This window comes from Nomascus leucogenys, chromosome 21 (genome assembly GCF_006542625.1).
Source record: "Nomascus leucogenys isolate Asia chromosome 21, Asia_NLE_v1, whole genome shotgun sequence".
Lineage (NCBI taxonomy): Eukaryota > Metazoa > Chordata > Mammalia > Primates > Hylobatidae > Nomascus > Nomascus leucogenys.
The window spans coordinates 20,984,269-21,006,316 of NC_044401.1; the positions used below are offsets into that span (position 1 = coordinate 20,984,269).

The window sequence follows — 22,048 nt, forward strand, 5'->3', positions numbered from 1 at the left end:
TTTCCCGCAAGACTTCCCATTACTTCAAACCAGACCCCATTTGTTACTTGCTAGGTCCTCCAAGGTATTTGAATTTGTGCCTCTTGCTGCACATTTTCTAAAATGAAAATCTACCTAAATTGCTTCAATGACTCACCACTCCCTGAAAGAATACCTAAATTTCTTATAGCTGATACAGTATTCTCATAATCTGTCTCATTAAGTACTTTCCCATCTTTCTTTTTGGTTTTTGTTCTTTTGAGACGGAGTCTTGCTGTGTCACCCAGGCTGGAGTGCAGTGGTGCGATCTCAGCTGACTGCAGCCTCTGCATCCTGGGTTCAAGCCATTCTCCTGCCTCAGCCTCCCCAGTAGCTGCTGAGATTACAGCCACGCACCACCACACCCAGCTAATTTTTGTATTGTTTTTCAGAAGAAAAGGGGTTTCACCGTGTCAGCCAGGCTGGTCTTGAACTCCTGATCTCGTGATCCACCCACCTCAGCCTCCCAAAGTGCTGGGATTACAGGTGTGAGCCACCACACCCAGCCCCTATCTTTCTTTATAAAATATACTTCAGCCATTCTGTATTCAAGGCTTCAAATATACCCCGCTGTTCCATGACTTTATGTCTTTTTAAAAACTACTTCCTCTGCTTTGTTACTTTCTGCTAAGTCCCTCAGCTGGTTGCTCCTAGCCACAAGCCTTGAGCATCATTTTCTCTGTAACCCTCTCTCCCAAACAGAATTACTCACTTCTGCATTGTGCTGCTGCTGCCCCTTAAATATACCTCAATTATTGCCATTTGATTTACTTGAATTTGGGTTTCATATTCATTCATTGATAATTTATAGGATTGTTGGGAGGATTAAATGAGTTAGTAGAAGTGCTTAGAACAATGTCTGGCACATAGTAAATGCTCTACAAGGGTTTGTACTTATATGTGTGTGTGTGTATATATGTATATAATCCATTCAATCATTTATTCCTACAGCAAATTGCAGTTGTGTATCAGGTATGATGCCAGGCATTGGAAATGGAAAGGTATAACCTGGTCCCAAAGATCTTATATCTAGTGGAGAAAACAAAAATGTAAAAACATAATGAAAATAAAGTTGGAAACAGGGTTGTAGCCCAGAAAATGGATTGGGTCTAAGGACACGAATCATGGTAAATTTTGATTTTGATTATTTATGTAAGATGAGAGATTACCAGTTGGAGACATAGAATGGCAATAGGCACTCTCATATGCCATTTATGGGCAGTCAGTTGATACAACACTTCTGGATGGAATTTTTGAAATACTTACAATTAAAATATGCATGCCTTTTGTAACATGCTTTTCCAAGAACTTATAGAAATATTTGTACAATTGAGTAAGAATATATACAAGGATGCTCATTGATGTTTTGTTTGGCTTGTAAATGCAAAAAAATGGAGTTAGCCTAATTGTCCATTATTGAATGGTTCATCTGTATGATGAAATACCATGCTGATGCTAAAATAGAATGAGGTAAAACTGTGGATGCTAACACAGAAATATGTTTATGATATATTAATTTATAAAACCAAGTTACAGAACACTGTCTAATATTATCACATTTTTTTCCAAAAAATGAGATGATATTTGAACATGCAAATATAAATTAAATAATACATGTGGAATTGTTAACTGTGGTCAAGTTTAGTGGGTAGGATTTAGGGGGGACTTTCACTTATATGTCTATAAATTGTTAGAATTTTTTTTTCCGATGAGCATGTATTACATTTGTAATATGAATAAAAGTTTGGTGAGGCTGGGCGTGATGGTTCACGCCTATAATCCTAGCACTTTGGGAGGCTGAGGCAGGCATAACACCTGAGGTCAGGAGTTTGAGACCAGCCTGGCCAACATATAGTGAAACTCCGTTTCTACTAAAAAAAAAATACAAAAATTAGCAGGGCGTGGTGGCACATGCTTGTAGTCCCAACTACTTGGGAAGCTGAGGTAGGAGAATTGCTTGAACCTGGGAGGCAGAGGTTGCAGTGAGCTGAGATCACACCACCGCACTCCAGCCTGGGTGACAGAGCAAGACTCTGTCTCTAAAAAAAAAAAAAAAAAAGGTTGGGCTAGGCACAGTGGCTCACACCTGTAATCCCAGCACTTTGGGAGGCCGAGGTGGGCGGATCTCTTGAGTCCAGGAGTTTGAGACCAGTGTGGGTGACATAGAAAAACCCCGTCTCTACAAAAAGCTACAAAAATTAGCCAGACATGGTAGCATGCACCTGTTGTCCCAGCTACTTGGGAGGCTGAGGCAGAAGGATCGCTTGAGCTTGGGAGGCAGAGGTTGCCAGTGAGCCAAGATCGTGCATCTGCATTTCAGCCTAGGCAACAGAGTGAAACCTTGTCAAAAAAAAAAAAAGAAAGAAAAAGGAAAAAAAAAAAAGAAAAAAAAAGTGTTTGGAATTTTAGAAAAATCACTTAGAAATTTTCTTAAGGAGGTCAGTCACTGATACTAAAGGTGAGATAGTAATAACAGGTCAAAGCAATGGGCTTAATTGTGAGAGGGAGTGGTACATGGTATGTATGTATATGAAAGCAAATGGACAAGGCCCTCCTGGACATTCCAGTCCCTTTCCACACCATGTTCTTCTTTCCGTTATACTGGTCTCCTCTGTGTTCTTTGAATAAGCCATACTCTTTCCCAACATGTGGCCTTTGCTGTCTCTTCTGTCTTGAAAGATCACCCAGCCCTGCACACCCTTGGGCCCCAAAATATGTACACATAGCATCTAGTCACCTCCTACTCTTGCTTCAGTGCTCAGCTCAGTTGTCTCTTCTTCAGAGAATGACAGCGAAGCCTTTTGGAATATAGCCAGTCCCTTTATCATATGTGTCTGTAGATACATGACATGTGAGTTGAATGGAGGAATCAAGAAGTTAAAAATGGGAAAGGAGAAGGAAAGCAGAGAGTAATGTAGACTTGAATCGTGTTCAGGTTTTAAAACATTTCTTCTTGATCTATGTGGACATGTCTACCTGCTTCTCCTACTTTTAAGTTTACTTGTGGTTCTTTGTAAATGTTCTTATGTGAGGCTATAAAGAATCCTAAAATCATGAATAGATTGTGAACTCCTTCATTCTCATCATACCACCTCACATTGGACAAGTTTCAGCAATCATTTATTGAGCACTTGAATACAGACGAAGTTCTGTTCCAGGATTCAGAGGGAATGGTCTTATCTACCTCCCACCTTTCCTACATTTATCTCTTCTTTCTCTTTCTCAGCACAAGCTCAGCCCAGCACTATGTTTTTCAATCCTCTTAGCATCAGAATAATCCAAGGAGCTTAAAAACGTACACACGTAAAACGATGTGGGAACGTCACCCCCAGGAATTCTGATTCTGCTCTTCTAGGGTCAGACACAAGCACAGGTGAGTTTTAAAAGTTTCTTAGGCAGTGCTGATGTGCAGGCAGCATTGAGGGCCACTGGCCTAGACTAATCATGAAATAGAAACTCGAACTGGAGAACTGCAGAACATCTGACTTCTGGAAATCAAAACTTGACTGGTTCCAATGATACTTTTATTACAACTGATCTCTAAGATGGTGTCAGACCTGCAGAAGGTGCTAAAAAGGCTATAACTGATGCATTGCCCCTGAATTAAGGTTGATGACTTTGGATCTTGGTTGTAGGAAATAATGTGATTACGTGTACGCCTGTTTCAGGGGCAGTCACTCATGGTGGAGGAGAGCAGACTAAATGTCTATGGGCACTTTTACCAACTTTTAGGTTCTGTTCTCTGACACTCATGTGTCTCAAAGACTTGAAACAAATACTATTTTATGAGTTTAATGCCTGGGTAACCTGAGGCCCTGAAAGGTTTAAGTTTTATTTTCTGGCACTGTCCAGTAGGCAGGACTCCTGACTCCCAGACTCCAGAGATTATCTCCAGTTGAGGGAACCATGAAGCAAGACACCTGATTCCTAGCCTTAGCTCAGCCACTAGCCAGGTAGATGTGTTGCCATGTTTAAGTTATCTCTGATATCGGGGCCTCAGTTTCCTCAGATGAGGTAAATTGAGCTAGATGGTCTATCTGGGTCCCCTTCAGCTTTAGCAAGTGTCACTAGGTGGCACTCATGTAACTCCAGTGGGGAGCCATTGGAGCAAGTTGGCTGCCAAGCTCCTTCTGTCCCTTAAAGGACCCTGGGACCTGTCAGGGGCAGCTTAGAAAATAATGCAATTTTAGGAAGACTGTTTAGGAGTCTTTTTACCAAGAATAGCTTTTGAATCTGTGGACACCTGTTGTATTTTACCAGCTGCTTTCAAGTATTATGTACTTCTGGTTTTATATTCCTATCCTTTTACCATCTCAAATTTTAAAATATTGTATAGAAAACTATTTCTGTGGTGGCTTAGCTACATTTGTAACATTGTCCAGACATACTCGTTTGTGTGACATAACACATGAGGTATTCTTTTAGCAAGTACTAAACTCTGCCAGCGATATGTCACTGCATCAGTAACTTTTAAGAGGAGAAAGATTCACTATCCCAATAGTGAATCCCACTTTAAGCAAATGGGATTCTGCCCTGGGATGTCTCCCCACTGGATGGAGTCAGTCAGATATGGTTCTTGTTTAAAGACTTGCTCCCCAAACCTTGGTTTGTCCTGGTGTCTGACATTGCTAGGGAGGTTTATTCTCACTCACATTCATTTCAGAAATTCAGTTCTGCTCAATGTGGCTTCCAAATTCAACTCACAGGTAGGGGAATTGGGAGCCTCCATGATCCAATACTCAAGGATGGCCCTGTCTTCCATTGTCAAAAGTCATCCAATTCACCTGTCAGGTGCTTTTCCTTCAAACAAGGGCCATAGGAGTTGCTCCTCAGGATTTATTAACAAAAATAAACATGGAAGAACTAAATTTGGGGCCTAATCCTATAAGATCCAAGAAGAGATTTAAGAAGTTTCATATTGCCAATGCATTTTGGGAGTAAGAGGTGGACTTTTAATAAAGACTGCCTTCATTACCTGTCAATATAGGAGCCTTTGAGTTGCATACATTTCCTGGGTTGAATTATAATTACGACTTTCAGACCTAGGGGCATGGTGTGGTGTTAAGGTTAGGATAAGGGAATGAATATACATACATATACGTATACACAGGTAAAAGAATAGAAAGATCCAAAGCCAAAATACTAACAGCAGGGACATTTTAAGTGATGTTCATTGTCTTCTTTATTCTTTCCATATTTTTCAGGTTTTATTTAAGGACTATGAATTTGGCTGGGCGCAGTGGCTCATGCTTGTAATCCTAGCACTTTGGGAGGCTGAGGCGGGTGGATCACCTGAGGTCAGGAGTTCGAGACCAGCCTGGCCAACATGGTGAAACCCCGTCTCTACTAAAAATACAAAAATGAGCCGGGTGTAGTGGCATGTGCCTGTAATCCCAGCTACTCGGGAGGCTGAGGCAGGAGAATCACTTGAACCTAGGAGGCGGAGGTTGCAGTGAGCCAAGATTGCGCCATTGCACTCCAGCCTGAGTGACAAGAGCAAAACTGTGTCTTAAAAAAAAAAAAAAAGACTAGGAATTTGTTTTGTGAATTATTATTTCAAAAGAAAAGAGAAGAAGGAAAGAAAAGGAAAATAAGTGATTAGCAGGTTTCAACAAAAAAACAGTTATTTGTAAATTACCTTGTTTATGGTAAAATAGCCATTTTGATTTCGAAAAGAAATTGTAGTTTTTCGCTTGGATCTGGAAAGTACTTAACTCTGGTCTGATCCACCGGTGGCAAAGGAACACCTGAAAGATTCTTATTAACTTTATTAAAATTGTCCTAAACATACACAAAAGGATACACAAACACACACAAACCATATACTCTTAAAATGAGAGCGGGATACAAATAATTTTTTTTTTTTTTTTTTGAGACGGAGTCTTGTTCTGTCGCCCAGGCTGGAGTGATCTCAGCTCACTGCAACCTCTGCCTCCTGGGTTCAAGCGATTCTCCTGCTTCAACCACCCGAGCAGCTGGAGGTTACAAGCACCCACCATTATGCTCGGCTAATTTTTTGTGTTTTTGTAGAGATGGGGTGTTACCATGTTGACCAAGCTGGTCTTGAAATCCTGACCTCAGGTGATCCGCCCGCCTCGGCCTCCTAAAGTACTGGGATTACAGGCATGAGCCACCATGCCCGGGCAATACAAACAATTTTTATCATTTATAATCCTTCTCTTGATTGCTTTTCTCTACTATAGTGTTTTTACTTTTCAATCTCATGTCAGTTCTATAAAGCTTGGCAGATACCCAACCGTGGCTTCCTTTAGCACTTGTTGCTGTCACTCATTATTCCTTTTAACATCCCCCAGGTAAATAACTCTCTGGGCTCAGAAAATATTTGGAGGAAGGTTCTAATCCAGCTTTGGTACAAACTAGGTGTGTAAGCACAGTGAGATTACTGAAGTGTTCTGGATTTCTGATTTTCTATTTGTAAAGTGAAGCATGGGTGCTCTTACTTTCTGTATCACCTGGATTATTATAAGGATAAAATGAGATAATTGATATGGTTGGCTCTGTGTCCTCACACAAATCTCATGTGCAATTTTAATCCCCACGTGTCAGGGGAGGGACCTGGTGGGAAGTGACAGGATCATGGGGGTGGATTTCCCCCATGCTGTTCTCATGATAGTGAGTGAGTTCTCATGAGATCTGATGGTTTAAAAGTGTAGCACTTCCCCCTTTGCTCTCTTTCTCTCTCCTGCTGCCATGTAAGATGTGCCTTGCTTCCCTTTCACCTTCTGCCATGATTGTAAGTTTCCGGAGGCTTCCCCAGCCATGTAGAACTGTGAGTCCAACCTCTCTCCTTTATAAATTACTCAGTCTCAGTGTGAAAATGGACTAATACAGAAAACTGGTACCAGCAGAATGGGGGCACTGCTATAAAGATACCTAAAAATGTGGAAGTGACTTTGAAACTGGGTAATGGGCAGAGGTTGGAACAGTTTAGAGGGCTCAGAAGATAGGAAGATGACGGAAAGTTTGGAACTTCCTAGAGACTTGTTGAATGGTTTTGACCAAAATGCTGATGGTGATATCGACAATGAAGTCCAAGCTGAGGTGGTCACCCATGGAGATGAGGAACTTATTGGGAACTGGAGCAAAAGTCACTCTTGCTATGCTTTACCAAAGAGACTGGCAGCATTTTGCCCCTTCCCTAGAGTTCTGTGGAACTTTGAACTTGAGAGAGATGATTTAGGATATCTGAAGGAAGAAACTTCAAAGCAGCAAAGCATTCAAGAGGTGACCTGGCTTTTTTTTTTTTTTTGAGACAGTCTCGCCCTGTTGTCCAGGCTGGAGTGCAATGGTGCGATCTCAGCAACCTCTGCCTCCCGGGTTCAAGTGATTCTCCTGCATCAGCCTTCTGAGTAGCCGGGATTACAGACACGCACTACCACGCCAGGCTAATTTTTTGTATCTTTAGTAGAGACAGGGTTTCACCATGTTGGTCAGGCTGGTCTTGAACTCCTGACCTTGTGATCTTCCTGCCTGGGACTTCCAGAGTACTGGGATTACAGGCGTGAGCCAGCATGCCTGGCCCAACCTGTCTTTTTATAAAAAGGTACACTCATATGCATTCACAAAAAAGATGACCTGAAATTGGAACTGTATCCTGCAGAGCCATGGAGGCAGAGCTGCCCAAGGCCTGGGGAGCCCACTTCTTGCATTAGCATGTCCTGGATGTGAGACTTGGAGTCAGAGGAGATTATTTTAGAGCTTTAAGATTTAATGATTTCCTTGTTGGGTTTTGGACTTGCATGGGGCCTCTATGCCCTTTGTTTTGGCCAATTTCTCCCATTTGGAATGGGAGAATTTACCCAATGCCTGTACCCCAATTGTATCTTGGAAGTAACTAACTTGTTTTTCTATTTTACAGGCTCATAGGCAGAAGGGAACTTGCCTTGTCTTAGATGAGACTGTGGTCTTGGATTTTTGAGTTAATGCTGGAGTGAGTTAAGACTTTGGGGGAATGTTGGGAAGGCATGATTGTGTTTTGAAATTCGAGAAGGACATGAGATTTGGGAGGGGCTTGGGTGGAATGGCATGATTTGGTTTTGCCCCCACCCAAATCTCGTGTGGAATTTGTTTGTTTGTTTGTTTTTTGAGATGGAGTCTCGCTTTGTCTCCCAGGCTGGAGTGCAGTGGCGCGATCTTGGCTCACTGCAAGCTCTGCCTCCCGGGTTCACACCATTCTCCTGCCTCAGCCTCCTAAGTAGCTGGGACTACAGGCGCCCGCCACCACGCCCAGCTAATTTTTTTTTTTTTTTTTTTTTTTTTGAGAAGGAGTCTCGCTCTTTCACCCAGGCTGGAGTGCAGTGGCGCGATCTCGGCTCACTGCAGGCTCCGTCCCCCGGGGTTCACGCCATTCTCCTGCCTCAGCCTCCCGCGTAGCTGGGACTACAGGCGCCCGCCACCTCGCCCGGCTAATTTTTTTGTATTTTTTAGTAGAGACGGGGTTTCACCGTGTTAGCCAGGATGGTCTCGATCTCCTGACCTCGTGATCTGCCCGCCTCGGCCTCCCGAAGTGCTGGGATTACAGGCGTGAGCCACCGCGCCCGGCCATGCCCAGCTAATTTTTTGTATTTTTAGTAGAGACGGGGTTTCACCGTGTTAGCCAGAATGGTCTCCATCTGCTGACCTCGTGATCCACCCACCTCGGCCTCCCAAAGTGCTCATGTGGAATTTTAATCCCCACATGTCAGGGGAGGGACCTGGTGAGAGGTGATTGAACCATCAAGGCAGATTTCCCCCATGCTGTTCTCATGATGGTGAGTGAGTTCTCACAAGATCTGATGGTTTACAAGTGTAGCACTTCCCCCTTTGCTCTCTCTCTCTCCTGCCGCCTTGTGAAGAAGGTCCCTTGCTTCCCCTTCACCTTCCACCATAATTGTAAGTTTCCTGAGGCCTCCCCAGCCATGCCTCTGATACAGCCTGTGGAACCGTGAGTCAATTAAACCTTTCTCCTTCATAAATTGCCGAGTTTCAAGTAGTTCTTTATAGCAATGTGAAAACAGACTAATACAATGATGTATGTGACAGAACTAAAATTCTACAGGTGGTTCTTTGGGAAGCAGATGGTGAGATGGATTTAGGAGTATCAGAGGTGTTTGGGGGAATTTACACCTGTAAAAGAAAAGAGAAATAGGCAGGACTGAGAAGGGGAGTTGTCAGAGTACAATGCTTTCTCTGCTAGTCCAGTAGGGAGCATCTCTGCAGAGGTGGACAGTTTTAGGAGTCCACATTGGATGGGAATGGCTAGCTCCTTGTACCCACTGCCTTGTTCAGTTATTGACTGAGGACCACTGGACTAAGAGTACAACCTCAGCTCCAATGCAGAGCAGGTTTTTAAGGAGCTAACAGCTGTAATCTGTCGGTTAACTACACTTCTTAAAGCTGGGTAGCGAAATCTTTTCTTGAAAAGGGGAGCCTGAGTGGCACATCTCATGTTTTCCACAGCCAGCCACTAATATGACTCTGCTTAGGGCCACTTAAGACATTTATAAGTTACATCTCAAGATCATGAGTTCCCTTTTTCTGATTACAAACTTCTGCCCTTTGTTATTGTTCATATTCCCTCTGAGCACTGAACATGCTCCTCCCTCCATCTGTGACCTCATCCATCTGTCCCTCTTTCTCTTGATAGCTTGTCACCTTCTTCTGATTTCTCTTGCCTTTCTGTCAAGGTTCAGTAGTTTGGACTCAAGGGTCTAGCAATTTAATCTTTCCCTCGCTTACTCCTCTTAATATTTTGAAAGTTTATCATGGCTGTCAGAATAATTTCTAAGTCTGAGTTACCCCATAGCCTGCCGTCTTTCCTCTGAAATTTGCATGAGTGAGCTCTACTGGAGAAATTTATGTAAATCTTCTGAAGGGTAAACTACACTTCCATAACAGCCAGTTTCATCAAGTCTTTTACTGTTGCAATCTTTTTTATCCAGTTCTTATTGTCTTTTTTTTTTATTATTATAATTTAGGTTTTAGGGTATATGTGCACAATGTGCAGGTTTGTTACATATGTATCCATTTGCCATGTTGATTTCCTGTACCCATTAACTTGTCATTTAGCATTAGGTATATCTCCTAATGCTGTCCCTCCCCCGTCCCCCCACCCCACAACAGTCCCCGGAGTGTGATGTTCCCCTTCCTGTGACCATGAGTTCTCATTGTTCAATTCCCACCTATGAGTGAGAACATGCGGTGTTTGGTTTTTTGTCCTTGCGATAGTTTACTGAGAATGATGTTTTCCAGTTTCATCCATGTCCCTACAAAGGACACGAACTCATCATTTTTTATGGCTGCATAGTATTCCATGGTGTATTTGTGCCACATTTTCTTAATCCAGTCTATCGTTGTTGGACATTTGGGTTGGTTCCAACTCTTTGCTATTGTGAATAGTGCCGCAATAAACATTATTGTTCAATCCCCAGCACAGTGGCATTAACTTATTTAGCACTGAAAAAAATTGTAATTGAATTTTTAAAAAAAGAAATGTGTTGCATGTATATTGCAGGCTAGATACAGTGTCAAGTTCTTATATATGTCATCTCACTAATCCTTTTTTTTTGAGACAGAGTCTCACTCTGTAGCCCAATTTGGAGTGCAGTGGCATGATCTTGGCTCACTGCAACCTCTGCCTCCCAGGCTTAAGCTATTCTTGTGCCTCAGCCTCCTGAGTAGCTGGGACTACAGGTGCACACCACCACCCCTAGCTAATTTTTTGTATTTTAGTAGAAACGGGGTTGCACCATGTTGCCCAGGGTGGTCTCGAACTCCTGAGCTCCAGCAGTCCACCCACCTCGGTCTCCCAAAGTGCTGGGATTACAGGCATGAGCCACTGCACCTGGCCTTATCTTACTTAATCCTTAATCTTCACGGCACTCTCATTTTGTGGGTTTTAATAGTCCTATTTTATAGATTTATCTGTTGCTTGACTATGTCTACCACTAAATATAACTTCCTTAGGGGAAAATATTATGTCTGATTAATTTCTACAGCTCTCCACTTCTCAGACAATGCCTGACACATAGATGATGTGTCAGATGATGAGATAAAAATTAAATGAGGGATTAAATAAGTGACAGAACAGTGAAGGGGCCATATCAAAACTGAGGCCTGGGTCTCTTCAATTTTAAAGCTTGTACACTTTGTGTCATGCATTGTGGCTCTGTCTGAATTAAGTGTTGTCAACTACCCAAGGGCTTATAACAATTTAGTGATCAAAGCTGAGTGAGAAGAAAATGATCTTCTATGCCACACTTCAATAAAAATAGGGACAGAAGCTATAGTTGTCAATTGCTTTATTTACTTCTAAAGAATGTATCTAATATCACAGGAAAGACAATTAGATAGTTCAGTAATTTTCTGTTTTCAAACATTGGGTTGTCATTGTTTAATTATTCTCTTACCTTGGTTTGAGGTCACTGGCAACTTAGTGAATAGTACTGTGGGCCAGGTGCAGTGGTTTACACCTGTAATCCCAACACTTCGGGAGGTCAAGGGAGGTGGTAGATTGCTTGAGCCCAGGAGTTCACCAGCAGCCCGGGCAACATGGTGAAACCCTGTCTCTACAAAAAATTAGCCAGGCATGGTGGTGCATGCCTGTAGTCCCAGTTACATGGAAGGCTGAGGTGGGACTATTGCTTGAGCCCACAAGGTCTAGGCTGCAGTAAGCTGTGATTTTTTGACCACTGCAGTCTAGCCTGAGTGACAGAGCAGGATGCTGTCTTGAAAAAAGGAAAAAAATAATAAAGTAAGTAAATAGTACTGTGTTTGGGTATCACTCAGGAGCCCTGTGAATTCTATATGGCTTCTGTTTCTTACCACAGCAACAAAATTAGCTAATATTTGCATATGCTAAAACTGGTGATAAAATGATAAAGCATGAGTTAAATAAAATGCCATTTAACAGAAAATTATAATTAAGTACTTAATTGATCTTCCTTTCTGCTAGAATTTGGCTTTTAATCAACTGAAACCTTTTGTTAATAGTGTAACAATGTGGCAAACATCAGAAAGAAGACAGCTCACAGATCCCAGCAGTAGATGTATGTTTAAAACATATGTTGAAAATTGAAAAACAATAGATTTGAGATTCCAGAATTTCCATTCCCACTATTACTTATGATGAAACTCAATAACCATGAATGCATTTTAGAAATAAATGAGGCCTTCATTCATGAAGCATTTTATGAACCTTTCCATGTAAATGCCAACTATTTTTAAATCTTGTGATTGATTACATGATGAAATGTATTCATAAGCAAGCTGGACCACTCCATAATAGTTCTAATGGTTTCTCTATTTATGTACCTTTCAAAAATAGCCACAATATAGTGAAGGAGAACTAAACAAACATGTCTTTTTAAAATATATGGGTAGTAACCACATGGAAGCATACATTAAAAGTTTCTGCTCAAGCAATGAAACCCAAACAGTCTGTAAAACAAGGGAATTGAACTAAACGATCTCTAAAGTTGTTCATTCATGGGGGGAAGAAACTATGGCTGTAACGCTAAGAACGTTTAGCCAGTGTTAAAACCTAAGTACAATTCACATGCCCTGTTATTCATGCCTTACGTGATAAATTCTTGTTTATGGAACTCAAATCTGGAGGGAAGTTAGCAAGTCTACGTAAATTTATTCCTTTGTTTTTATTAACTCATCATTCCATCTCCATATTTAATAAAGTGTTCATAATATACCAAGAGATCCTGGTTAAAGGAAGAGGCATTTTCAGAAAATTTTTTTCTTTATTTCTTTTTGTAAAGGTAGTGACAGAATTTCCAAACCTAGCTGTATGTTCCATGGTTATAATTTTGTACCATATTTATATGAAAAAAAAGAACTGACTCTTGCAGTACCTCTCTTGATTGTAATAATATCTTACATTCATATCATGCTTTACAGTTTAACAAATTATCTTTTTCAGTGTTTTAACTTCCTATCATGTTCACCACATTGGCTCTTCAAAACCTTCTCATCACTCTTTAAGTAACTAGTCTCCTTGTTCCCTCATTCATCACCTTTGATCCCCTCAGTGGCCCAGAGCTGAGTGCTTGGCAGGCATTGTCATTCAGAGATGAGCAAGCTGAAGCTCAGAAAAATGAAGAAGTTCGCTGGTGGGTGGTGATGACTCAGATTACAATTTAGATTGTGTCTGTATAGTTAATTTGCAAAAAAGTTTCTGAATGAAAAGAAATCATTTGGACAACCAAAAAATGCTGACATCATTTTAGGAAAGTTGATAATTGATAGACCCACATCAAGACTATTGGCCTGGCCAGGTGGGTGGCTCACACCTGTAATCCTAGCAATTTGGGAGGCCAAGGCAGGAGGATTGCTTGAGACAACATAGTGAGACCCCATCTTTACAAAAAATTTAAAAAGGTTAGCCAGGCAGGGTGGCACACGCCTATACTCCTAGCTACTTGGTATGCTAAACTGGGAGGATAACTTGAGCCCAGGAGTTTGAGATCGCAGTGATCTATGAACATGCCACTGCACTTCAGCCTGGGCAACAGTCTGAGAGCCTTTCTCTAAAAGAATTTATTTTGAAGACCGTTGCCCCACCCACAAGCATCCATAATGACTTTTAAACAGAACTTAACATCTCTGGACATGTAGTCTTCTTGCTAGAGACAGATCACTCACATGGATTTGGATTTAGACCCTTCTGACTCCCTGTGTGGCAGGTGTGGGTAAATATAGTGCCTGGCACATAGTAGGTGCTGAACAAATATTTGTTGAATTAATAAATGGACTTCAGAATTTTCATAAGGTCTCATTTTTTAAAAGCTATTTCTTTGGCACAATCCTCTTGAAAAACAATAAGTGCAACATGTAGCAAGAACCACAAGAATGTGTAATACTCCTTTATCCAGAAATTCTACTCCAAAGAATTTTTCATAGGGAAATAGAGTTGTTCCTCGGTATCCACAGGAGATTGGTTCCAGGACCTCCAGTGGATACCCAAATCTGCAGATGCTCATGTCCCTTATATAAAATGGTGTCATATTTGCATGTAACCTACACACATCCTCTTATATACTTCAGATCATCTCTAGATGACTTATATGCCTAATACAATGTAAATGATATTTAGTTTCTATACTATATTGTTTTATTTGCATTATTTTTTGTTGTGTATTGTTGTCGTTTTGAGACAGAGTCTCACTCTGTTGCCCAGGCTGGAGTGCAGTGACACAATCTTAACTCACTGCAACCTCTGCCTCCTGGGTTCAAGCGATTCTTGAGTCTCAGCCTCTCAAGGAGCTGGGATTACAGGCATGCACCACCACATCCGGCTAATTTTTGTAATTTTAGTGGACACAGGGTTTCACAATGTTGGCAAGGCTGGTCTCAAACTCCTGGCCTTAAGTGATCCACCCTCCTTGGCCTCCCAAAGTGCTGGGATTACAGGTGTGAGCCACCCACCCAGCTGTATTGCTGTTTTTTTATTTTTTCAAATATTTTTGATCCATGGTTGGTTGAATCTGTTGATGTGGAACCCACAGATACAGAGGGCAGACTGTAATCCCATAAGAGTAAGAGGAATAGCCTTAAAGATGTTCCCAGTGTTATCAGTCACAGCCAAAATACTGAAACAATCTCAAAGTCCAGGATTTAGAATCTGTGAAAGGTACTGTTGCTCAGCTGTTTCTTCCCTATCACTTCCTTTGGCCTTCCTAAATGTATGGGTAGGCACATGACCTAGGGTGATCAATCAGTTTGTCCCATCTCCATAGCCCATAGTGATTGGTTTAAAGACGAGTCAATCAAAGTCCTTTCCTATGACTTTTCCTTTGGAGTTGGTTAGGAAGACCTCTTCTTTCCTCTAGGGTCTAGAACTGGAAAAATATAACCCTAACGTTCTCAGCCACATGCAGAAAGCCTAGCTGCAGTTAGACCAAGTAAGGCCTATATACAAGCAGAGACAAGAGATGAAGAGTGACAGAGACTCACCTGACACATTCCTGAAAACGTCATTGAGCCTTGGATTCAGTCACATCTAACATCTCTTCCACCTATGCCCACCCCAGTTATATGAGTCAATAAGCCTCTGTTTTTCTTAAGCCAGTTTGAGTTCTGTCACTTACAATTAAGAGTCCTGATTACTATATCCACAGAAAGGAATGGTATGTAGCCTTTGAAATAGCAATTATATGAAAACATGGAAAATGTTTATAACAAAATGTTAAATGGAAGTAAAACAAGACAAAATTATAGGTGTGTATGTATAAGTATACAAGGAAAAAGGTGGATGCGTTAATAGTGAGTACTCTTTTTTTTTTTTTCCTTTTTGAGATGGAGCCTCACTCTGTCGCCTAAGCTGGAGTGCAGAGGTGCGATATCGGCTCACTGCAACCTCCACCTCCCAGGTTCAAGCCATTCTCCTGCCTCAGCCTCCCGAGTAGCTGGGATTACAGGCATGTACCACCAGGACTGGCTACTTTTTGTATTTTTAGTAGAGACGAGGTTTCACCATGTTGGCCAGGCTAGTTTCGAACTCCTGACCTCAAATAATCCACCCACCTTGGCCTCACAAAGTACTGGGATTACAGGCATGATCCACTGCACCTGGCCAACAGTGATTACTCTTGAATGGATGTGAAAGGTATAGCACTTTTCCTTTTACTTTATATACTTCTATTAAAAATATTTCAGCATGTATAATATTGCTATTTTCATTAAAAAAAAAATAAATTGTCACCCAAAAAGTACCTATTTTAGGATTACCATGATATAAACATACTAATTCACGTGGAATATAATATGAAAATAGTTACTATATTACAGTGAGATTACAGTTTGTATTAGGGTTCTCTAGAGGGACAGAACTAATAGAACTAATATACATATGAGAGTTTATTAAGCAGTATTAACTCACATGATCGCAAGGTCCCACAATAGGCCATCTGCAAGCTGAGGAGCAAGGAAGCCAGTCTGAGTCCCAAAGCTGAAGAATTTGGAGTCCAATGTTCAAGGGCAGGAAGTATCCAGCAGGGGAGAAAGATGTAGGCTGTGAAGCTAAGCTAGTCTAGCCTTTTCATGGTTTTTCTCCCCCTTTATATTTGCTGGCAGCTGATTAGATGGTGCTCACCCAGATTAAGGGTAGGTCTGCCTTCCCCAGCCCACTGACTCAAATGTTAATTTCCGTTGGCAGCACCCTCACAGACACACCCAGGATCAATACTTTGTGTCCTTCAATCCAATCAAGTTGCCACTCAGTATTAACCATCACAAGTCCACCCCTTGTCAACTTGAACCTATACACATCTCCTGAGATCGTACATAATCTTCAAATAAAGACAATAATAAGGTCATAATTACACCTGACATAATACAACTATCCTTTGTACAACTGGAAATGCACCAATCCCTAACCCAAATATTATTACATAAAGTTAGCAATACTTAAATGCTGACATGAAGTCTATAAATCTTATGTCATATGATAAAGGAAAAGGAAATTAAATGAAGATACTTTCTCCGTACAAGTGTATACATGCACAAACAGGTTTTTAACAAAAGAAGGAGGAAATACTCATGACAGTTACAGTCCTCGTTTCTGCAGCTGGTCACGTGGTTGTAGCTGGTATTGATGACTACTTTCTTCTACTACTCACTCTGTATTCCCTTTGCCTTCAGCGAGCACCTCAACAGGCCTTAGTTTTTTTTTCCTGATGGAGTGACCCAAACCTTCATTCCTAAAGGGTCTGGGTCATTTGTAGTCCTGCCTAGATTGGGCTGTTGTACTTTCCCATTGACCTTAATCACAGGGCATGGTAATACTAAGAGACACCCTAATGGTCTCCTGTATTCCATGCATACTCTTCCTTACCTCCGTTGTGGAGTAGTAGACTGATTTCATCTTGATAGTCCAGGTAAATCACCCCAGCTAACACTGTAACTCCCTTCTTAGCCTGTTGACTTAATGGTAGGAGGAGCCCAAAGTTAATGGAATCGTTGTTGTGTCTCCTGGTGGCAGTGTTCCTCCCTCTGGAACTAAGACCACTAGGCCAGCAGAATGTAATGTTGCAGGAACAGGAAGCAAAAGTTTTGCTAGTGGATCACTAGGGGTGATGGTGAGTAGTGCCACTTCCACTTCCACCCCTTGATTCCTGGACCTGTGAAGCCTGGCTATGGGAGAAACAGTACCATATATTGGATGCTGATTCAGAGCATACATGGCCTTCTGGAGAACTTTGCCCCAGCTCTGCAAGTATTGTCACCTAGTTGGCATTGTAATTGTGACTGCAAAAAGCCATTCCACTGTTCTATCAATCCAGCTGCTTCTGGATGGTGGGGAACATGGTAAGAGCAGTGAATTTCATGAGCATTAGCCCACTACTGCACTTCTTTAGCCATAAAGTGATTGCCTTGGTCAGAGACAATGCTGTGTGGAATACCATGATGGCGCATAAGGCATTCCCTGAGTCCATGGATGGTAGTCTTGGCAGAAGCATTGCGTGCAGGATAGGCAAACCCAAATCCAGAGTAAGTGTCTATTCCAGTGAGGACAAACCTCTGCCATTTCCATGATGTAAGAAGTCCAATAAAATCAACCTGCCACCAGGTAGCTGGCTGATCACCCTGAGGATTGGTGCCATATTGAGGGCTCAGTGTTGGTCTGTGCTGCTGGCAAACTGGGCACTCAGCAGTGGCTGTAGCCAGGTCGGCCTTGGTGAGTGGAAGTCCATGTTGCTGAGCCCATGCATAACCTCCATCCCTGCCACCATGACCACTTTGTTTATGGGCCCATTGGGCGAAGACTGGGGTGGCTGGGGATGGAGGCTGAGTGGTGTCCGCAGAACAGGTCATCCTATCCATTTGATTATTAAAATCCTCCTCTGCTGAGATCATCCGTTGTTGAGCACTCACATGGGATACAAATATCTTCACAGTTTTTGACCACTCAGAGAGGTCCATCCACATCTCTTCCCCAAATTTCTTTGTCACCAATTTTCCAATCATGCTTCTTCCAAGTCCCTGACCATCCAGCCAAACCATTGGCTACAGCCCATGAGTCAGTATATAATCGACATCTGGCCATTTCTCCTTCCATGCAAAGTGTACAACCAGGTGTACTGCTAGAACTTCTGCCCACTGGGAAGATTTCCCTTCACTGCTATCCTTCAGGGATTTCCTAGAAAGGGGCTATAGTGCTGCAGCTGTCCACTTTCGAGTGGTGCCTGCATATTGTGCAGAACCATCTGCGAACCAGGCCCTAGTCTTCTCTTCTGTCAACTGATCTTAGGGAACTCCCCATGAGGCCACCGGTGCAGGCAGGGTGGCAGAAGTGGAGACCATGGGCATTGGAGCCACTTCCTCATGTAACTTACTTGTGAATATGGGACCTGCTCAAGCCCAATCACGTATATACCACTTCCATTTGATGATAGAATGCTGCTGTGTATGACCCACTTTATGGCTAGATGGGTCAGAAAGCACCCAGTTCCTGATAGCCATTCAGGTCGCATGGTGACTTGACGACCCATAGTCAAACGTTCAGTTTCCACCAAAGCCCAGTAACAGGTCCAGAGCTGTCTCTCTAAAGGAGAGTAGTTATCTGCAGAAGAGAGCAGGGCCTTGCTCCAAAATCCTAGAGGCCTCTGCTGTGATTCACCTATGGGGGCCTGCCAGGGGCTCCAAACAGCATCCCTATCTGCCACTGACACTTCAAGCAACATCGGATCTGCTGGGTCATATGGCCTAAGTGGCAGAGCAGCTTACACAGCAGCCTGGACCTGTTGCAGAGCCTTCTCCTGTTCTGGACCTCACTCAAAACTGGCAGCCTTTCAGGTCACTCGATAAATGTGACACACCCAAATGAGGAATGGGTTGCCTCCAAAATCCAAACAGGCCCACTAGGCATTGTGCCTCTTTCATGGTTGTAGGAGGGGCCAAATGCAACAACTCATCCTTCACCTTAGAAGGAATATCTCAACAGGCCCCACACCACTGGACTCCTAGAAATTTTACTGAGGTAGAAGGTCCCTAAATTTTAGTCAGATTTATTTCCCACGCACATTTGGCATGCACATTTCTCACCAATAAGTCCAGCATGTTTGCTACTTCTTGCTCACCTGGTCTAATCAGCATAATGTCATCAATGTAATGGACCAGCGTGATAGCTTGTGGAAGTGAAAAGTGATCAAGGTCTCTCTGAATTAGATTATGACACAAAGCCAGAGAGTTGATATACCCCTGAGGTAGGACAGTAAAGATATATTGCTGGCCTTCCCAGCTGAAGGCAAATTGCTTCTGGTGGGTGTTATGGACAGGAATGGAGAAAAAGGCATTTGCCAAGTCAATGGCTGCATACCAGGTACCAGGAGATGTGTTAATTTGCTCAAGCAATGAAACTACATCTGGTACAGCAGCTGCATTTGGAATCACCACTTGGTTAAGCTTATGATAATCCACTGTCATTCTCCAAGATCCATCTGTCTTCTGCACAAGCCAAATAGGAGAGTTGAATGGGGATGCGGTGGGAATCACTACCCTTATATCTTTCAAGTCCTTGATGGTGGCACTAATCTCCACAATCCCTCCAGGGATATGACATTGTTTTTAATTTACTATTTTTCTAGGTAGAGGCAGCTCTCATGGCTTCCATTTGGCCTTTCTCACCATAATAGCTCTCACTCTACCAGTCAGGGAGCCATTGTGGGCGTCGTGCTAGCTGCTAAGTATGTCTATCCCAATTATGCATTCTGGCACTGGGGAAATGACCACAGGATAAGTCCAGGGACCCACTAGACCCACCATAAGTTGAACCTGAGCTAAAACTCCATCAGTGACCTGACCTCTATAGGCATCTACTTTAACTGGAGAGCCACAATGATGTTTTGGGTCCCCTGGAATCAACGTCACCTCAGCCAATGTCCAGTAGTCCCCGAAGTGTCTGATCATTTCCCTTTCCCCAATACATAGTTACCTGAGAAAAAGCCCAGAGGTCTCCTTGGGGAAGGATGAAAGAAAGATTAACAGCATAAATTGTCAGTAGTGTAGTAGGGTCCTTCCTCAAGGGGATCCAGCCTCCCATTTATTCGAGAGGTTCAGGGTTTGTAAACTGGCTCAAGTCTGGAAATTGATTGAGGGGCCATGATTCGCTGTTTTCATAATTCAAATTAGTCTTTTGTCCATTTGACCTGGAAGTTTCCTGCTTATATAAATTAAGTAGGAGTGCAGTAGGCTTCCTATCAATTTCACTTCTAGGAACACTGTAATTAATTAGCCAATGCAGAGCTCCACATGAGTCAGACTATTCTGATTGCTGCTTTGCCTCTGCTGTTCGTTACAGTAGCTATGCCCACCTTGCCTTTGACAGTTGAGTGCCACCAGTTGGCCCCTGCCATCTCGGCATCCAATTATTCCAACTGTATTTAAATTTTGTAGTTGAGTGACTGTGGTTCCTACTGTTAGATCTGACATACAGAGAAGAGCAGTTACAGGGCTCTTCAAAAATGCAGGTGCTGCCCTCACAAATCTATTTTGCAATGCACTGGTGGAGGGTATATCTTCTGCAACCTCCTAGCTGGGATGAGTAGGTCTAAGGTAACTAATCCACTCCACCATCCCAATCTCCCTAAGCCTTTGGATTCCTTCATGTATATTAAACCAAGGGAGATCAGGCATTTCCAGCTTGCTCACAGTGGGCCACCTTTTCATCCATATTTCAGCTCACCAAGCAAATATATATATATATATATAATATATATATATTATATTTTTTTTTTTTTTTTTTTTTTTTGAGACAGAGTTTTGCTCTTGTTGCCCAGGCCAGAGTGCAATAGTGCAATCTCAGCTCACCACAATCCTCTGCCTCCCGGGTTCAAGTGGTTCTCCTGCCTCAACCTCCCGAGTAGCTGGGATTACAGGCATGCGCCACCACACCAGGCTAATTTTGTTTTTTTTCTTTTTTTTTTTTTTTTGGTAGAGACGGGGTTTCTCCATGTTGGTCAGACTGGTCTTGAACTTCTGACCTCAGGTGATCTGCCCGCCTTGGCCTCCCTAAGTGCTGGGATTACAGGCTTGAGCCACTGTGCCTGGCCGCAAATAAACTATTAGAACCTTTTTTTAACTCCCCAAGCTGCAACATTCAATGCAGATATATATAATAGGATATAAAAGGGAGTTTATTAAGTAGTAGTAACTCTCATGATCACAGGGTCCCACCATAGGCCGTCTGCAAGCTGAGGAGGAAGGAAGCCCGTCCAAATCCCAAATCTGAAGAACTTGGAGTCCAGTGTTCAAAGGCAGGAAGCATCCAGCAGGGGAGAAAGATGTAGGCTGTGAGGCTAAGCCAGTCTAGCCTTTTCATGGTTTTCTAACCCCTTTATATTTGTTGGCAGCGGATTAGATGGTGCTGACCCAGATTAAGGGTAGGTCTGCCTTCCCCAGCCCACTGGCTCAAATGTTAATCTCTGTTGGTAACACCCTCACAGACACACCCAGGATCAATACTTTGCATCCTTCAATCCAGTCAAGTTGACACTCAGTATTAACCATCCCACGGTTTGTTTAAATGTTTTAGAACTTTTTTTTTTGAGACAGAGTCTTACTCTGCCACCTGGGCTGGATTGCAGTGGTGTGATCATAGCTTACCGTAGGCTAGAACTCCTAGGCCCAAGGGATCCTCCTGCCTTAGCCTCCCTAGTAGGTGGGACTACTGATGTGTGCCACCATGCCTGGCTAATTTTTTATTTTTTTAAATTTTATTTTTTCAGCTCTTTCTCTACAGGGGATAAGACTGACTCAGGGCAATCTTAGAAGATTTGAGGCTCAGAATCTGCTTCTGAAGCTGGGAGTTAGAATCCCTGAATTCCTTTCATCACGAAAGTCTCACTATGTTGACCAGGCTGGTCTGGGACTCCTGATCTCAAGCAATCCTTCTTCCTTGGCTTCCCAAGTGCTGGGATTACAGGCATGAGTTACTGCATCGGCCCCAAAACATCTTGAGATGATTTTACTTATTACTGGCCTTTCAGTAACAAAAGAGATGTTTTAAACAATAGAATGTTCA

The 22,048-nt window shown here is 42.5% G+C and overlaps 1 long non-coding RNA gene across 1 annotated transcript in view; it reads left to right on the top strand.

The window, feature by feature from the left end:
• The first annotated feature begins 3,096 nt into the window (after positions 1-3,096).
• The window catches only part of LOC115832142, a 115,125-nt gene continuing 96,173 nt past the window's right edge, over positions 3,097-22,048 (top strand). Inside the window, exon 1 of the long non-coding RNA XR_004027579.1 lies at positions 3,097-3,391. This is a non-coding gene — a long non-coding RNA (uncharacterized LOC115832142). The remainder of the gene's footprint in view (positions 3,392-22,048) is intronic.